The sequence below is a fragment of the Arachis ipaensis genome, chromosome B2 (genome assembly GCF_059453495.1).
Source record: "Arachis ipaensis isolate K30076 ecotype BB chromosome B2, ASM5945349v1, whole genome shotgun sequence".
NCBI lineage: Eukaryota > Viridiplantae > Streptophyta > Magnoliopsida > Fabales > Fabaceae > Arachis > Arachis ipaensis.
The window spans coordinates 13,672,044-13,692,042 of record NC_142437.1 but is presented as its reverse complement, the minus strand read 5'-3'; the positions used below and the strand labels follow the sequence as shown (position 1 = coordinate 13,692,042).

Here is a 19,999-nt window from a genome sequence, read left to right as displayed (position 1 = left end):
GGACTTCGGTAATGAAAGTAACAATATGAGTGCCTGGTCTTCATTATCAACCTTCACATCTATATGCTTTAAGTTTGATATGATCCTATCAAACTTATTGATATATTCTCGGATTGAGGTGCCTTCCTCCATCTTGCATGTATACAATTTGGATTTTAAGTAGATCTTGTTAGTTAGAGTCTTTGTCATGAAGTTACTCTCTAACTTTAACCATACGCCTGCTGCAGTTGCTTCTTCGTTCACCAAGAAAGCAACATCCCTCTCAAGGCATAAGATTATTGCAACTCGTGCCTCAAGATCTAATTCTTCCCAATCATCATCTTCCATTCCTTCCGGCTTTTTCTCTTTTCCCGCTAGTGCCTTGTGTAACTTTTGTGATATAAGCAGATTTTTCATCTGCATCCTCCAATAGGAAAAATCATTTTTTCATTGAACTTCTCGATTTCATATTTGCCTACTTTGACATTACTACTAGTAGAAGCCATTATATTCAAAATTGAATTTTACCACTCAAATAATGAATAATATAACGTTGACTCTTGATACCAATTGTTGATTCTGCAGCGAAATTTTAACTTCTAATAGCTACAAAGTAATATGAAATTGAACACTACTCACAATAATGCACTCGCTATATAATTACTAAAGAGAAAAGAAAAGAAAATAAAATAATAATAATAATATGAAAAGAAGATATGAATGTAGCTGTTATTGTTAATGATGATTGAATTAAAATTCTACAAACGTTTATATAGTGGTTATATACTATAATTTTAACGGATAAAAATAAAACTTTCCTATAATAACTCTTAGCCTTCTTTTTCGTTCTCTCTCCCTCACACGAATCTGCTAGGAAGAGCATCATAAATACAAGGCCAAAGGAAGAATTTTATTTTTTCCGGTAAGTGGCACGCCAAATCCAATTCCAAGCTGATTCCAGTTGACCTTACTCTTTAAAAAGCCAAATATATCCATCTTTGGTCATATAACTACCTGACACTGCACTCCTCCAAAACCAGCCAGTGGCATGATCAGGGGCTGATCCGTGAGAATTAGCTTGAAAGTTTCCAAGGTCCTCTGAAAGAGGAGTAAAGCAACTTAAGTTGACAGCAGAATACTAAATTTTCGCAATTTCTAATTAATTAACTTCATTTCTAATTTTAGGGTTTATGGGGTTTCTTATTTATTGGGTTCTTCTGGTTTTTTCTTGTTTGATTTGTTCTAACATTTTTTTTTACTTAATGCAGCTGTGTCCTCTTTACTATTATTACCAGAAGCATCCGGTGAATTATTTGCTGTTAGGGATTTTCACTGTTTCGTTTGCTTTCGTTGTTGGATTGACTTGTGCCTTTAGCGGTAAAGATTGGATCTTCTTGTCTTCTATTCCTTTCTTTTCATATAATTGTACTAGGAATTAGGATTATTGAACATGTCCATTTTCAAAATGAACATAATCATGTCATGTTGGTATCTTTACTATTGATTTAATTGCTCTAGGAAAATAAAGCTAAAATTATAAACAATCAGTGGTGGAAATATATACACCAGAGTATCCAGTTCGAATGGTGAGAGTTTAAGACATGAGGAATGCTAGAGGACCATCATTAGAATTTATTGTTTTTGTTGTTTTTTGCCATCAGATAGTCATTAATATTTAAAAGAATAGGATAAAGTATCTTGTTGGATTCCAACTAGACTACAAGCTAAGTGATGGCCAAAAACTGATGGTCCTCTAGCAAATTTAGTTTACGGTTGTAGCCAAGATTTTTGTTTGTTTTGCTTGGTTCTTTTCTATGGGTGGGCGATGACTGATGACATTTGGTTCTTTTCATTGTTCAAGTTGAATTATATTTTCTGGTTAGAATTTTGCTTAGTTTTTATGTCTTTAATTTCTTCTGACGAGATAAGCTTTTTGGATACAGGGAAAGTGATTCTAGAGTCTGTCATATTGACTACTGCGGTGGTAGGTGCCTAATTGCCTTGACTCTACGCATTCTGGGCTGCAAGGAGAGGCCATGATTTCAACTTCCTTGGTCCCTTCTTGTTCGGTGCCGTGCTCGTTCTTATGGTCTTTGCATTCATTCAGGTAAAACTATGGGAGGCTAATTTTGATAATCAAATGCTTCTGTTTTTATAAGACGTTCAAGTTACAGGGTCGTTGATGGTTTTGATGATGTATCAATCTACTACGAATGGATGTAGAAATTACATTCATATTATGGTTCTCAAAAATTTGGTTTCTTTTGCATTTTGGAGCTGAGTTCTTATGCGGTGTTCTTTTTCTTTGCAGATTCTCTTCCCACTGGGTAAGCTCTCTGTTATGATCTATGGATGCTTGGCATCAATTATATTCTGTGGCTACATCATATATGACACAGACAACCTTATCAAGGAGATACTCGTACGATGAATACATTTGGGCTTCGGTTTCATTATATTTGGATGTCATCAATCTTTTCCTTTCTTTGCTAAGCATTTTCAGAGCTGCTGAGAGCTAAACTTAAGGACTTGTTTCATCTGCTACTATTTTGTTTACCCATTTCCTTGGCACATGTTTCTTGTATATGGGAAGGGGTATTTTTTGGGGACAAATAGGATTCTTATTTTGGATAATAAATGTGTGGCTTTGGCAAGTTTATTGTTTCAAACACATTTGTCAAGACCCAAGACTGTTTATAAAATTATGTATTTTACTGAATTGTAAATAAATTCATGATTTGTATTTTGTAATATTTGTGTTCGTTCTCTACTACTATTTAATAAAAATTATAATTATTCACTATGATTTGTTTATTAGTTTATGCCATCTATCTCCAATCTCGAAAATTTTAAAAAATATGACTCAATGGACAATGGCGGTATTAATGAGAGCAAACGAGAGATATTTCTTTGTTGCGAAGCGGTATAGTATGCCTCCTTTTGGCATGTTATTGTCTATTAAAAATTTAAGGAAAAGGAGAATATTTCTTCTTTGTGTGATGTAAATTATAATAATTTTGCTTTGGGACGTGAGACATTGGCCCCACAATTTTGACTTGTATTGCTTTCCCTAGCATTATGGGGCATGGTTTCTATATAATTTTAACAATAATAACTTAGCATCAACTACTAAGTGTGTCTTTAGATGAGAGATTGTAAACAAAAATTTGTATAAAATTAATTTTATAAAATTGATTTTAATAAAAAATAAGTTGGTGTTAATATAATTTATATTTAATAATTTTATATCAAAATAGATTATAATAAAATGAATGTTATTTAGATTATTTCTTTTAAATTATGTTTAGATAAAAATTATTAAAAAATATATAAATTTATATCATTTAAAACTGATATGACCGTTATACCAGTTATAAATTGGCATCACGTTACAACATTTCAATATTGTCCGTTGAATACAACAAACCGTTTTTATACGACATTATTGCCTTTTAATAACAATAACAACAAAAAATGTAACTGAGATGACCCATTCTGCATATAAAGGTATGATATCTCATTTTTAGGAGATATAAAAAAACAAACATTTAATTTAAGTATGGAATGTTTTTGTAGGTACACTCTTTTTTTGTTTCTTTTGCAGGTACACTCTCTTTTTGTTTATATTTTGCACAACGTGGCATTTCTTTGAACAAAAGATTTAGATTTTTGGAGATAATAGCTCGGTGTCCATCTTTAAAGTTGAAGTTATGTCCAGATTATTCATTCAAGAACAAAAACTATATTATTTTAACACTCTTTTAACTATAATTTTTTTTAAAAGAATTTAAATTTATATGTTGAAATTTAGTACTCTATTGGTTATAATTTGTTAGCACTCTTCTTTAATACTCTTTTTGTAAAATTATATCTTTCAAATAAAATTTATATTATAAAATTAACAATAATAAATAAAATATATACTAATTTAAGAACATATAGTAAAAAATATACAAAGTCAAATAAAAAAATAAAGTTCTATAAAAAAATATATTAATAAAAATGATTAAAAAAGTGTATATGAACAATAAATACTAAAAATTCTATCAAAAAAATACAATAATACACATAAGTGAACATAAAAAAACTCTAAAAAAATATTTATATTATTAACAAGAAAAATAAATAAAAAATTGATAAAAATTAAAACATAACAAAAAGTACTAATAATAATATTAAAAAATATTTGTTTGTAAAGCATAGCTATGAAAAAAAATTCAAGAACTCTAATGTTTGTTTTTGGTATTTTTTATTATAAATGAGATTGAATGACAAAATTAGTAGAATGTTAATTAATTTTTTAATTTATTAAGTGAATGCAAAAGTTACAATTTGTTGCTAACGGGAGTTCAAACACAAAATCATGTTCGTGTTTAGAGGAAAAAGAGTTAGCCAAAAATTACGGCGTTTAAGAAAATTAAATGTGTTTCTTGTACTTTCAACGTGTTTACCAAATACACCCTAAAACTATCATTCGAAAAATGAAAAAAAAAATTATAAAATGTGTTACCATGGTACAAAAAATTTAGGAAAGAAACGAAGAATTATTTAGAAAAGTATTATTTTTGTTATTCATTTTTCTCATTTGTTATTACAAAGTTTTTACTAATATATAGACCAAGAGTACGCTAAGAGTACATTCGTTATAGAATAATATCCTAATAAATTACATTGATTTTTTTCTAATCCTCTTTGATATTTTTCTGATTTTGTTCCCTAATTATGATATTCTAATACTCCTCTCAAGGTGAGTAGTGTGATCACCAATACTCAGCTTGGTTAGAACTTTAGCAAGGGCTTGTCTTGAAATTGCTTTAGTAAGAATATCAGCCAACTGGTCTTCTGATCTCACAATTGTGGTGGAAACCCAATCTCAGTTATCAATTGTCTTATCCACAATACTTCAGTTATGCCTTTAACGATCCCTCGAAATTCAGCCTCAGCACTTGAAAGAGCTACAATTTTCTACTTCTTCCTTTTCTAAAATTACCAGGTTACCTCCAACAAGTGTAAAGTAACCAGCTGTTGATCTTCTATCATTTGGGTTGTCCGCCCAATCTGCGTCAGTGTATGCCTCAACCTTCAAATGGTCATTCCTTTTGAAAATGATTCCACTTCCTGGAGCTCCCTTCAAATATCAAACTATTCTCGTAGCAGTTTTCATATGATCTTCTTGTGGCTTATGCATAAACTGATTTACTATTCCCACAGCATAAGCTATATCAGGCCGAGTATGTGATAAGTAAATTAGTTTTGCAACTAGTCGCTGGTACCTTTCCTTATCTGCTAGGGTGGCACCTTCTACCATCTTCAACTTGTGATTAACTTGCATGGGCGTATCTATTAGTTTGCAATCCACCATTCCTGTTTCTGTCAGAAGGTCCAAAATGTACTTTCTTTGGGAGATAAAGATTCCTTTGTTGGATCGTAGAACCTCTCTTCCTAAGAAATATTTTAGTCCTCCCAAATCCTTCATTTTGAAGTCTGTAAATAGGTTTCTTCTCAATTTTGTAATTTCTTCAGCATCACTTCCCGTTATGATCATATCATCCACATAGATTATTAGGCAAGTGATTAAATCTCCCCGTTTTTTTCAAAAAAAGGGTATGATCAGAGTTGCTTTGCTTGTACCCATACTTTTTCATGGCAACCGTAAATCTTCCAAATCAGGCACGTGGATATTGTTTAAGCCCATAAAGAGCCTTCTTTAATCGGCAAACTTCATGTTTTCCAAATCCCGTTGAGAAACCTGGAGGAGCTTCCATGTACACTTCTTCTTTCAACTCTTCATGCAAGAAAGCATTCTTGACATCAAATTGATGGAGTGGCTAGTCTTCATTTGCTGCTATTGAAAACAACACCCTGATAGTATTAATCTTTGCAACCGGTGAAAAAGTATCAGTGTAGTCGATACCATAGGTCTGTGTATAACCTTTGGCCACCAACCTTGCCTTATACCATTCAATAGTGCCATCTGCCTTGTGTTTAATGGTGAAAACCCATTTGCACCCGACTGGCTTTTTTTCTGTCGGTAGGATACATTTTTCCCAAGTTTCATTCTTCTCTAGAGCTTCCATTTCTGTATTCATGGCTTTTCGCTATTCAACTTTCGCATTGGCTTCTCGGACAGTTCTTGAAATGTCTTCTGTTAAGAGTCTGGCAGAAAAAGCCTTTGCAACATCTGCCATTCCTTCTCTAGCCACTCTTATTGGGTATCTTGAGTTACGGGAAACATGTTCTGGTGAGTACCGATTAGGAGGCATCCCTCTATTTTTTCTTGGAGGAAGAATAAAGGTATTGTGCTCTGGTTCTTCATGTTTCAGTGCTATACTATTATTGTTAGTGGCCTCATTAAAAACAGAGAGTAAATTATCAGATTGACAATTACTTACTTCTTGTCTGACATTCTCAAAAGGACTCTCACTGGTTGTATGTACTGAGTTGTTTTCTACGTTGAGTGAAGTATGTTCGGTGGCTCCATCTACTTGCTCTGTTTGAACAGTTTCTGGGCAACAAAGGTTATTTAGCCAACTTGGTGGTTTTTTATTGTTCTCCCCCTGAATGCCATGTTGGCGGCTAAAGTAAAATTCGGATTCTAAAAAATCACAATCCATGGTCACATGAATACGACGAGTGATTGGATTGTAGCACCTATACCCCTTTTGGTGTGTAGCATACCCAACGAAAACACATTTTTCTGCACAAGGATCAAGTTTGGTTCTATTGGCTTTGGGAATATGAACAAAGACGGAACATCCAAATACTCGAGGTGGTAAGGTTAGAATAGGCGGGATTGCAGTTTGAGTAGCCAAAACTTGTAAAGGTATTTTGTGGTGGAGAACTTGGGTAGGTAGGCGATTTAGTAAGTAGACAGAGGTCGCTATAGCTTCAGGCCAAAAATTTTTTGGAACTTGTGCATCAAAAAGCATGGCTCGGGTCATCTCAAGTAACTTACGATTTCGCCGCTCAGCCACACCATTTTGTTGGGGTGTATTTGGGCAGGAACTTTGATGAATAAGACCATTTTTCATAAAAAAATTGCGCATTGACTGGTTTATAAATTTCCCACTATTATCTGAGCGAAGTACTTAGATTTTCTTGTTGAATTGAGTTTGAATCATTTGGTAGAAAGCAAAGAACTTATCAAGTACTTCAGATTTGTGTTTTAAAAAATATACCCAAGTCATGCGAGAGAAATCATCCACAAATAACACAAAATATTGAAAATTATTATGGGAAATAGGAGCTGGACCCCACACATCTGAGTGTATTAGAGAAAAAATGGAATTGACTCTAGTGTTGGTTGGAGGAAAAGAAACTCTGTGATTTTTTGCACGAATACAAGTTTCACATTTGAGGGGTTCAGTACTACTTGTAAAAAGACTTGGAAATAGTAACTTGAGATACCCAAATGAAGGATGTCTGAGACGCCTGTGCCATAACCAAAGTTGCCTGGTAACCGTTCCGTGAGCAAGCATGGCATGACCCTGGTGTGGTACTTCATCAACGTAGTAAAGGCCTTCTCGCTCAGTACCACGCCCAATGATCTCCTTCGTAAGAATGTCTTGTAAAAGACAAAAGGTAGAGTACATGAGTCATAGTATAATAATTTTGATGACAGTGCAGGGACATAGAGGCAATTTTTTAATTTCAATTTTTCTGAAAAAGTAATGGAGCCTCCTCCTTTAACATCAATTAATTCTCCACTAGCGGTTTCAATATGAGCTTTTGAGGGTATAGTCAAGCTATTAAAATCATGGAGGTCATGAGTCATAGTATCGGTAGCCCCACAATCAAAAATCCATTCATTTATCTTTTTAATAGGATTCTGATTTTGGGTATCCCCTCTATATTGAGTCACAGTCTGGGCTGAGCAGGCAAGGAGTTCAGTAGTCCTTGCCCTTACCGTCGCTGCTGCCTTGCCATAGTGACTTGCTTCCTCTCTTCTGGCCTCGCCACCGCTACTAGTAACCTTTGGGATGCTCACAGCGGTGGCTCCCTTACTCTGATTTCTTGATGACTTGTGATTATTTTTTCACCAATCTGGGTAACCCACAATATTAAACCAGTTTTCTTTGGTGTGTTTCTTCTTTCTTCTTCCACCAATTGCTTTTTTCATCAGAGTTGCCTATAATGGATAATCATATCCGTTTAGTTTAAAACCAATTGACAAATTGTCAGAATTAGTTTGTGATAATCGCATTCCAAAACTATTACGTAGCATATTTACAATTTGTAAAGAAATGGTTGATTTTGAGTTCCTAGAACCTAACTCTGCTCTGATACCATGTTACCATGGTACAAAGAGTTTAGGAAAGAAACGAAGAATTATTTAGAAAAGTATTATTTTTGTTATTTATTTTTCTCATTTGTTATTACAAAGTTCTTACCAATATATAGACCAAGAGTACGCTAAGAGTACACTCGTTATGGAATAATATCCTAATAAATTACATTGATTTTTTTCTAATCTTCTTTGATATTTTTCTGATTTTGTTTCCTAATTATGATATTCTAATAAAATAAATTCTTACCCACCTTATCAAATCAAAAGAAGAGCCAAGCTTGGGCCATGTAATAATAGGCTTCACCATCTATGTTCTTCTGAAAACGAGATCTTCCTTTTGTCTCTTAAATCGCTATCTCAATTGTTAGAATATCAAGTAGTGTATCTTAGAACAAAAAGATTTTTACATTTTAAATAATTAATGAATTAATAGGTTAAATTTACTTCTATTTATATATTAAATATTTGTAATAATAATACAACGAAAACAAAATTTTATTGACTAGATAGAATTAGTTACATAAATAAACATACAGTAAGTACTTGAGTGAATGGATAAGATGAGATGAGATGAGATGAAAAGAAGACGAATAACAAATGTAGTCAACAGTGGAATTTTCAGTAAAAAAAAAAAAGTAGAGATGATACTTATAAAATACTCCATCACTCAAGTTAAAAGAATTAAAAAGGTACAAGGATTAGGATTAAGTGTATTATATGTGAAGAAACCGTAAGCTCTCCATTATGTAGTATCAGAGGCGATGTATTGAAAAAATATAACACCATTTATATTGACAACATCTTTCTATATTTTGAGAGATCCTTTGTTCGTTGAAGGTGTGCCCTCTCCTTGTGGGTCTCAGCGTGTGTGAGTGTGCAGACCTGGATGAGATTGGTCAATCTTGGGTTAAGCCAGATTTGCGTGAAATGGGTGGGGCCGCCTATAACAATAAACAAAATTATTGTATTTATTATAGAATTAAATTATAAAATAGTCTTTGAGATTTACAAATTGCATCGATTTGGTCATCGACTTACTAATTGTACTGTTTATGTTTTTGACATTGTAAAAAATATACCTAACTGGTCCCTCACCCTAATTTCAACCATTTAACTTTGCTTTCGGCACTGACATGACAAATGAGTGCCACATTGTACACATAAAACGATCTTCTTCCTCTAAAATTAAACACTCAACGATATAAAATCATATATAAATGTTGTCTAAAGTTTAAAGGGTGAAACTATTTGGCGAGATGGAGTTCGCTTGCACTCTGAGCTTCTGCACTCTGAGAAAAGGAGAAAATGTTCTTTGTGAAACTCAGTTTTATGGAAGTAAAGATGTAATAAAAAAAATTTTATGCTTTTCTTCTACATCATCAGTCCAAAGAAAAAGCTCCACCATGTTTTGCCCCTAGTCTGTATGAACTAGGGTTAGGAGTTATAAACATACAAACACTTAACAACTATTTCTAAGAAAAAATTCACATTATAATTGAGAAAACCAAAGAATAACTTATTTGAGTTAGTATCTATTCTAGATCACCGGAGCACGGGGCGGCAGCTACAACCACAAAGCTCTGGCACCCGCGAACCTCTACTCTGACTTAGAATTCTCGATGTCGATCGCATAGAGCTTCCTTGACCCTGACTCGCACTTCCAATTATGACTCTACTTTTAGTTTTAAACAAAAAACAATAAAGAAGAAGAGAAAGAAAACATTGGTGAACAAAGAGAAAAAGAAGAAGAAGAAAAACGATATAGAAGTCCGGCTAAAATTAGGGTTAAAAATAGGTAGAGAGACCACATTGGGTCAAATAGTTTTAATTGCCAACTCAACTATTCGTTACATACTCCAGCATAACATGTCAGTGCCATGTTAGTGCTGGTGACAATGTTAAATGGCCGAAAATAAGGTAAAAGACTAATTAAGTGTATTTTTTACAATGACAAAAACGTACACATTATAATCGGTAAGTCAAAGACTAAATTAGTGCAATTTGTAAATCTCATTAATTATTTTAGGGTTTAACTCATCTATTATGTGTCATGATACCACTTATACATAAATTTTGTTTAATTATATTGTGTATAATCGTCTTGCGTCATCCATAACCTTTCTTCACTTATCTATTATCATTTATTCTATCTAATTTTTTACTAGATATTTTGCTGATTTTTTTATATATTCAAACCATTGGGAGGAGAGTATACCATATTTTTTAATAATAGATGAGATTTATATAATATGTATAATAATAAAATTAGTAAAAATGATAAATATTTAGTTATATATATGAAAAAAGATATTATATGAAAATAAAATTAGGCAATGATGTCAATTTTTGTTTTTGGCATTGTAATTCTATATTTTCGTTTTTTTTTTTTTGGACTTGCTATATTTTCTTTTAAGCGGCATTAATTTTTTTGATTAATGTTTTAAGCGGCATTAATTGAACCTATTTTTTGGGGTCTTGGAGTGCGATAAATCCAAAGACCAAAATCATATAAACAAAGATAAAAAAGATACAGTCTGCACTAAATAACCAATCAAAAACACAAGTGAGTCCATAATAAAAAAAATGAAAATACGTGAGTCTAATTACGAATACAACATCCTATAGGCTTCCTACAATATGGACCCGATTAAAAAAATTATAACTATATTTTGAATACCCAATTTTTTAAAATAATTTTTAAAACCATAACCAGTTAACCAAAACTAAAACTAAATAAGTATATAAAATATCGTATAAGAACTTAAAAAGTATTAAAATCACACCTATTAACTCTATAATACCCATAATATAAATAGACTTTTAATCCATCAATAAAATAATACTATATAAATTAAAATAAATTTTTGAAAGTGTTAAAAACTAGTTTTTAAATTAAGATTTACTTGGTATAAAATTGGATTTTCTTTTAACTAGTTTTTAAAAGAAAAATCAATTTTAAAATAAATCAATGTTTAAAAAGTAATCAATTTTTGTATAAAAACTGAATTTTACATAAAATCTGGTTTTTATTTTTAAAACCAATTTAATAATTTTATAATCAATTAATAATCAGTTTTATATTTTTATCATTTTAAACCGATTAAACTTGATTTTTGAATTAACCTTATCCATGTACACTCGTTATTTATTTCGCTTTTTCACAGACCTAAGTTGGTAGTGCAGCAAATTAGGAAAGCTACAATCAAATTGGAGCATGCAACCAGCATTAGAAATTATGCGTGTTATCCACAATGAAGGCAAGAATGAATAGCATAACCACGCATAATCCAAGTTGAAGACTTTCTGTGATATGAGGTCTTCGCTGCGCGGTGAGAAGCTGTAAGGAAAATCCTTCAAAGACAGAAACGATGAGGATGAGGGCCACCTTCCATGCTTATCACTGCGTCCATTGATTCAGAGGCTTGGAGAGGGAAACGTAACTTTGGGATCCAGGTCGGGTTGGAAGGCATGGAGTTTTTCAGGTCTGAGCCAGGTTATTTGTCTAGGTTCGTGACCAAAAAGATAAATTTGCTAGTTCAGTAGTTCCCACCGCTTACTCCTTGTATCTTCCTTAACCTGTCCCTAACGCTCTCATTTTATGTACCTCATCTATCTAGTACCCACAAAAATAACTATGTTTTTCTGTTGAAGGTTCCATCATCATCATCTTATAGTAATGGAGTTGGAGATGCATACGGTCCTTGCGCTGAGACTAGCATAGATTGTTGGTATACTTCCCATTCTCATCGCTTCAATCCCAATTCCCAGACTCAACTTCCTCCATATAATCTCGTTGGGTTTTGCTAGAAGGGGAAAAATCATGCACCCATCTTCCCAGGTAAATATATCACTTTTACTCTCCTATATACCCTTTTCATTTTGTTAATGGAAACTCAAGTGTTGAGACGCCTATTTGAAATCATATATGCATTTAAATATAGATCCTTTGCCCACATGCACATCCTTGGTTATCTCACTGGAATGTTGTAAGTTTATTTCATAATCTTTATAATTTACCTCCCTTGAACTCCCTTTCTCTTTTTTATTAGAATAATTTGACTATTATCTATTCATAATGTGGTGATGTGTGTGTGAATCCACTCGTTAGACTTGGATGGAGGCATTGGATTGGCACGGTTGTTCTTTTCTGGGGTTTGATTCATCAACAAAGATGCCATAAAATTCTTGTATGTAGCATCCACTTGAAACTTTTGACATTGAAATCTTAACAGTCTTTGAATTTCCTGTTGTGTGTTTGTTTGAATTTAATAATTTTGCTAGGGTTCGCTTCGAGATTCAAGAGAAGCAGAGGAATATGCAATTCCTCACGGTGATTGGTTTGAATAAAAATAAAAAGGATATATAGTAATAAAAATGAAAGTGAAAAGGATATATAGTAGAGTGAAAGTGATATATTTACCTGGGAAGACGAGTGCATGATTTTTTTCCTTCTAGCAAAACCCAACCGGATTATATGGAGGAAGTTGAGTTTGGAAATTGGGATTAAAGTGATGAGAATGGAAAGTGTACCAGCTAACCATGCTAGTCTCAGCAATTAAGCAAGGATCGTATGCATCTCCAACTCCATTACTATAAGATGATGATGATGATGGAACCTTCAACAGAGAAACATAGTTATTTTTGTGAGTACTAGGTAGATGAGGTACATAAAATGAAAGCGTTAGGGGAAGGTTAGGGAAGATACGAGGAGTAAGCGGTGGGAACTACCAAACTAGCAACTTTATTTTTTTGGTCATGGACCCAGGCAAATAACCTAGCCCAGACCCAAAAAATTCCAAGCCCTCCAACCCGACCTGGATCCCAAAATTATGTTTCCCTCTCTAAGCCTCTGAATCAATGGACGCAGTGATCAGCATGGAAGGTGGCTCTCATCCTCATCGTTCCTGTCTTGGAAGGTCTTCCCTTACAGCTTCTTACCACATAGCGAAGACCTCTGCCTCAGATTGCAGAAAGTCTTCAACTCGACTTATGAGTGCTCATGCTATTCATTCTTACTTTCATTGTGGATAATATGCACAATTTCTATTGCTGGTTGCATGTTCCAATTTGATTGTACCTTCCCTAATTCTGCTGCGCTACCAACTTAGGTATGAGAAAAAGGGGAGTAACTAGCGGGGGTACATGGCTAAGGTTTATTCAAAAAACAACTTTAATCGGTTAATTTTAAAATGATAAAAATATAGAACTTGATTTTAATAACCAAATTAAAGTTGGTTTTAAATCGATAAAACTTGATTTTTGAATTAACCTTAGCCATGTACACCCCCTAGTTACTCCTCTTTTTTCTCATACCTAAGTTAGTAGCACAGTGGAATTACGGACGCTACAATCAAATTGGAGCATACAACCAGCATTAGAAATTGTGCATATTATCCACAATGAAAGCAAGAATGAATAGTATGAGTATGCATAAGTCGAGTTGAAGACTTTCTGCGATCTGAGGTAGAGGTTTTCGCTGCGTGGTGAGAAGCTGTAAGGGAAGACCTTCCAAGATAGGAATGATAAGGATGAGGGCCACCTTCCATGCCGATCAATGCATCCATTGATTCAGAGGCTTGGAGAGGGAAATGTAATTTTGGGATCTAGGTCGGGTTGGAGGGCTTGGAATTTTTCGGGTCTGGGCCAAGTTATTTGTCCAGGTCCGTGACCTAAACGATAAAGTTGTTAGTTCGGTAGTTTCCACCGCTTACTCCTCGTGTCTTCCTTAACCGGCCCCTAACGCTTTCATTTTATGTACCTCATCTACGTAGTACTAACAAAAATAACTATGTTTCTCTGTTGAAGGATCCTTCATCATCATCTTATAGTAATGGAGTTGGAGATGCATACGATCCTTGCTTAATTGCTGAGACTAGCATGGTTAGCTGGTACACTTCACATTCTCATCGCTTTAATCCCAATTTTCAAACTCAACTTCCTCCATATAATTTGGTTGGGTTTTGCTAGAAGGGGAAAAATCATGCACTCATCTTCCCAGGTAAATATATCACTTTCACTCTACTATATATCCTTTTCATTTTTATTACTTTTATCATTGTCATTGTATAAATTTCTTTCCTCTTACTGAAATGGATGTGAATATATGATCCATCTAATAATGGGGTGCTTGAAAGTTTGAAACTTTGCAATATATTTGATTTGACTTTGCAGAAATTCACAATCCCTCAAAGATTCTTCTTGCACTTTTATATTGTTGCATCAATATGGACAAGGTTCTTGCTTGTTACAACTTGGTCTTATGCATAGATAATGGTGCCACCGGTTAGGGAATCATCTGCATACTCTACCATTACAAGCTACTTGATCGGAGGCTCAGTTTTGAGAACTGGTTCAACTACAATGCTTCAGAGGCATGCTGTTTGGCAAGCTATTTTTCTTCTTTTGTTAATGGAAGCTCAAGTGCTGAGACGCCTATTTGAAATCATATATGTATTTAAATATATCCCCTCTGCCTGTATGCACATCCTTGGTTATCTCACTTGAATGTTGTAAGTTTATTTCATAATCTTTCTAATTTACCTCCGTTGAACTCCCTTTCTCTTTTTTATTAGAATAATTTTGACTATTATATATTCCTAATGCGGTGATGTGTGTGTGAAAGGCCTATTTGCTTGTTATTAATCTGAAATCATAGTGTATTACTCTGATAATCTTTGTTCTTATTGAATTACTTTGATTTGATTTCTTTTCTACAGGCTACGAATTACTTTTATTTATGAAAGCTATTGTCATTTTAATAGATAATATTCAATTGTTGTTCAGCTGCTATGTGTTTGCTATATCATAGTGTATAAATTGCCTTAAACTTTTTGTGGATGGGTATGACAATGTTCTAGTTGGCAAAAAGTTTTGTAGTTTGCTAGTTTATGAATGCGACAACATGGAATTCAAATTCATGCTCCATGGAGACATTTTTTTGGAAGGTTTGGACTGGAAACCTTGTGCAGCGAACTAAAAGAAAAATCGAAACAGAAGAGAAACTCTAAGAGAAGTATGGAAAAAGCAAGTAGAACCCTGCAGTTGTGAATGGCTAATTCCATATATATGTAACTACTCCTAGGTAGATTTGAAGTGCTGGACGTTGATTTGAAATCTTAATCTAGCTTCAAGCATGAAGAGTCTTATGATCTATTTCTTAGATGAATAATGAATTCTGCATTTTCTTTTACTTTGCTTGTTATTGATCACTCACTGGTTGGACACAAGCAATCACTAAAATGGGAATGATTGATTTGTTTGTTTTTACGAAGCTAGCTTCTACCTAGCAGCACCAATGTCGTTGTGTGCTGATTGTGCCTTAGATGTGTTTTACTTCCTAGTACGTGTAGTCACCAAGTTTATCGTTGTAGGCAAGGATTATATGCCACAAGTGGAGGTAGAACTTTAGCAAGTTGTAAATGCTCTCGTTAGACTTGGATGGAGGCATTGGATTGGCACGGCTGTTTTTTTGTAGGGTTGGATTCATCAACAAAGATGCCATAAGATTCGTGTATGTAACATCCACTTAAAACTTTTGACATTGAAATCTTAACATTCTTTCAATTTATTGTCTTATGTTTGTTTGAATTTAATAATTTTGCTAGGGTTAGCTTCGAGATTCATGACAAGCAGAGGAATATGCAATTCCTCATGGTGATTGGTTTGAAATTGTTTCCTCTCCATATTATCTCTCTAAAATGGTAACACTCCCCCCTCCCACCCTCCTTCCTCCTTTCTCTCCCATGTCTGTTTTTCTTATACTATTATGTGACCCATGATGTTGAATATGGCTAATGTTTGACAATAATAAAGGTTATATACGACAGTTTTGTTATTGCCACTGGATGATCCGATCTAACCATATGGCTACTACTTGTTTTTGTGGTAATACACAAATTGTAGATTAGCAAGATTTTCTTAGTCTTGAAGGGAAAAATGTTAAGTTGATTTTTTTCTTTGCCAGGTTTCTTTCAATTGGTTCAGCTGGCAAATCTGTCATTTGCAACAGTAGAAACACATAGGTGGTATCATCAGAAATTTAAAGATTATCCAAGTAGTTGGTTTGTTGTTATACCATATATTATCTGAGATAATGAGACAAATAGACAATGCTTTTCGGGTTAGATTGAAGTAAAGCACTTCGTTAATTCCGATAGATGTGCCTGTTCATATGAACTTATTTAGTTTATAGAAAATGGCTTGTATTTAATATACTGGAATTTCTACACACGAAATTCATTTATAAATTTTTTTCAAAGTTAACATTTCTAGAAAGGTGTAAAGTAAACAAAAGGATAAACAAGTTGAGCAATAAATTTTTCTGGATTCTTATTTAGGGCACCTATTGCCTCAAGTGATTTTTTAGTCATCACCAAGCATAGTTTAGATAAGCAAATCTAATGGGGCTTAAAAAGATTGGCTTTCACAAAGTTTAATGATAATTCAAATCTAAAAAAATTCAAGAACCCTGATGTATTTGCATATTTTAAAGATCATACATGCCAACAAAAAGAAAAATATCCTAAAAAAGGGAACCGTAGACTCAAGCAAAAATATCGATTCCCTAAAACCTGGATGGTTGGTTAGTCCTATATTTCTTGACCATACTTCCGATGAGCTCCATGTCCTCTTTAGATAGCTCAAAATAAAACACCTGGATATTCTCTTTCAATCTTTCCAATTTTGATGATTTAGGAATGACAACAGTGTTCCTTTGAATGCCCCAACTAAGAGAAATTTGTGCAGCAGTGTTTTTGTATTTTTCAGCCAGATCCTAAAAGTCACACAAGTTAATTTGTTAATTCGGTTTCCAAAATCCTTTCAACTATAATAACAAAACAACTTATTCTTATCTCATAAGGTGAGTTTCGCTAAATAGATTAAACAATGCTTTCATGTCCTATTGTAAATAAATCGGTCAAGTTCACTTCTTAGAGATCCAACGAGTAGTTTTGAATAAATGATGCTAGGATTTTGGTGTTTGGAAACTAGAATTGATAACTTACCTTTAGAACTTGGTCATCTAAACATGAAACTGTACCAAACCATTCTGAATTAGCCGCAGCACCTCCAAGAGGAGTATGGGCTGTGACACAAACCCCATGCTTCGGCAAAACTTGATGAGCAAATCACGCTGGAAGTATGGGTGGGTTTCAATCTGATTCACAACAGGCTTTAACTTGGAATATGCTAAACAATCTCTGGTAAGAAAGATATCATAGTTGCTGCAAGAAAAACTCTTCATCATGTTCTATTTTGCATGAATAGAATGATCAATTTCTCTAGTAAATTGCTTCTAGAAATATCAAAGAATTAACCAAGCAACCAATAACAGTGAAGATTGTTTTGCAAGACTAATTTTACCTGATTCCAATGCTACGAACCAAGCCCATCAAAACAAGATCTTCCGTAGCACGCCAGGTAGTTTCCAGGTATATAGGGGTATCTATCTCCAACACCCCATCGTCACCCAAAGCACTATCAGTTGTACCAACAGCTGCATACATGTTAAATATCACACACATGAATTAGATGGCACAAATCTTCTTACAATCTCAAACAACATAATCTGAATGAATATATTACTAGAGTTGTAAATAACTGTTAAGTTAATTAATCACATGCAGAGTGATGTACAGTTAGTCAGTTGTGTCAGGTTAGTTAGCCAAACCTAAGCCATATTCAACATCATGGTCACATGATGGCCATAAGGAAAACATATATAGGAGAGAAAGGAGGAAGGATGGTGGGAGGGGGGGAGTGTTACCATTTCAGAGAGATAATGTAGAGAGGAAACAATTTCAAACCAATGCATCGTGAGGAATTGCATATTCCTCTGCTTGTCTTGGATCCCGAAGCGAACCCTAGCAAAATTATTAAATTCAGACAAACACACGACAAAAAATTGAAAGACGGTTAAGATTTCAATGTCAAAAGTTTCAAGTGGATGCTACATACAAGAATCTTATGGCATCTTTGTTGATGAATCCAACCCAAGAAAAGAACAGCCGCGCCAATCCAATGCCTCCATCCAAGTCTGACGAGAGGATTTACAACTTGCCAAAGTTCTACCTCCACTGGTGGCATATGATCCTTGCCTACGATGATGAACTTGGTGAATAGAATTTCTAGGAAGTAAAACACATCTAAGGCGCAATCAGTACACAGCGACATTGGTGCTACTAGGTAGAAGCTAGCTTCGTAAAAACAAACAAATCAATCATTCCCATTTTAGTGTTTGCTTGTGTCTAACCAATGAGTGATAAATAACAAGCATAGTAAAAGAAAATGTAGAATTCATTATTCAACTAAGAAATGATTATAAGACTCTTCATCCGTGAAACTAGATTAAGATTTCAAATCAACGTTCAGCACCTCAAATCTACCTATGAGTAGTTACATATAAATGGAATTAGCCATTCACAACTGTAGGGTTCTGCTTGCTTTTCCCATACTTCTCTTAGCGTTTCTCTTCTGTTTCGGTTTTTCTTTTAGTTCGGTGCACAAGGTTTCCAGTCCAATCATTCCAAAAAAATGTCTCCATGGAGCAAAATCTGAATTCCATGTTGTCTCATTCATAAACTAGTAAACTACAAAACTTTTTGCCAACTAGAACATTGTCATACCCATGCCCAAAAAGTTTAATGCAATTTATACACTATGATATAGCAAACGCATAGCAGCTGAACAACAATGGAATCTTATCTATTAAAATGACAATAGCTGTTATAAATAAATGTGTATTGTAGCCTGTAAAAAGTAAATCAAATCAATGTAATTCAATAAGAACAAAGATTATCAGAGTAATGTACTATGATTTCAGATTAATAACAAGCAAATAGGCCTTTCACACACACATCACCACATTAGGAATATATAATAGTCAAAATTATTCTAATAAAAAAGAGAAAGGGAGTTCAAGGGAGGTAAATTAGAAAGATTATGAAATAAACTTACAACATTCCCGTGAGATAACCAAGGATGTGCATGCGGGCAGAGGGGATATATTTAAACACAGAGATGGTTTCAAATAGGCGTCTCAACACTTGAACTTCCATTAACAAAAGAAGCAAAATAGCTTGCCAACAGCATGGCTCTGAAGCATTGTAGTTGAACCAGTTCTCAGAACTGAGCCTCCGATCAAGTAGCTTGTAATGGTAGAGTATGCCGATGATTCCCTACCTGATGGTACCATGGTGTATGCATAACACCAAGTTGTAACAAGCAAGAACGTTGTCCGTATTGATGCAACAATGTAGAAGTGCAGGAAGAATCTCTAAAGGAGCGTGAATTTCTGCAAAGTCAAATCAAATATATTGCAAAGCTTCAAACTTTCAAGCATCCCAATATTAGATGGATCATATATTCACATCCATTTCGGTAAAAGGCAAGAAATTTATACAACGACAATGATAAAAGTAATAAAAATGAAAAGGGTATATAATAGAGTGAAAGTGATATATTTACCTGAAAAAATGAATGCATGATTTTTCCCCTTCTAGCAAAATCCAACAAGATTGTTTGGAGGAAGTTGAGTCTGGAAATTGGGATTGAAGCGATGAGAATGGAAAGTGTACCAGCAATCCATGCTTGTCTCTGCAATTGAGCATGGATTGTATTCATCTCCAACACCATTACTATAAGATGATGATGATGGAACCTTCAACAGAGAAACATAGTTATTTATGTGAGTACTAGGTAGATGAGGTACATAGAATGAAAGCGGGCAGGTTA

General features: G+C 34.0%; 4 pseudogenes across 1 annotated transcript; 2 read left to right on the top strand and 2 right to left on the bottom strand.

Moving 5' to 3' along the window:
* Window positions 1-1,023: 1,023 nt before the first annotated feature.
* Window positions 1,024-2,730, top strand: LOC107624916 (protein LIFEGUARD 2-like; annotated as a pseudogene). The gene is made up of 3 exons (XR_015905243.1): window positions 1,024-1,356; window positions 1,923-2,086; window positions 2,291-2,730. The product of XR_015905243.1 is annotated as a protein LIFEGUARD 2-like (transcript).
* An 11,366-nt stretch (window positions 2,731-14,096) lies between these two features.
* LOC107628180 (polyprenal reductase 2-like) lies at window positions 14,097-16,354 on the top strand (annotated as a pseudogene).
* A 454-nt stretch (window positions 16,355-16,808) lies between these two features.
* Window positions 16,809-17,772, bottom strand: LOC148573082 (NADP-dependent D-sorbitol-6-phosphate dehydrogenase-like; annotated as a pseudogene).
* A 110-nt stretch (window positions 17,773-17,882) lies between these two features.
* Window positions 17,883-19,900, bottom strand: LOC107626834 (polyprenal reductase 2-like; annotated as a pseudogene).
* Between the last annotated feature and the right edge of the window lie 99 nt (window positions 19,901-19,999).